The following is a 346-nucleotide window of genomic DNA, read 5'->3' as shown; positions in this document are numbered from 1 at the left end:
GTATATATATATATACGTTTGTATAGTTTGATCTTTTTGCTGAAAAATGTAAGATTGTGTTCCCAACTTTACTATCAAGCGGTTAAATGATTAAATCACAGATTTCGTTCGTTATCACCAAAGATATAATTGAAAATATAATCTTTGACGTATAGATGTAATACATTCTTTGATTTGCTGCACCCTCTGCTGTGAAGTGCAGTTTCAAGCAGTTACTCATTTCTGGCTCAGGTGTAACTTACCAAACAGTAGCTGTCCTTTGAAACCAAATAACAAAAACAATAAAGACAAAAAACAACAACAAATAAAAAAATAACATCTGGTGCAGCCTTCTCTCTTTAGGTTA

Source organism: Limulus polyphemus, unplaced genomic scaffold (genome assembly GCF_000517525.1).
Source record: "Limulus polyphemus unplaced genomic scaffold, Limulus_polyphemus-2.1.2 Scaffold3900, whole genome shotgun sequence".
Lineage (NCBI taxonomy): Eukaryota > Metazoa > Arthropoda > Merostomata > Xiphosura > Limulidae > Limulus > Limulus polyphemus.
The sequence above is the reverse complement of the archived record's forward strand: the minus strand, read 5'-3'. Positions refer to the sequence as shown.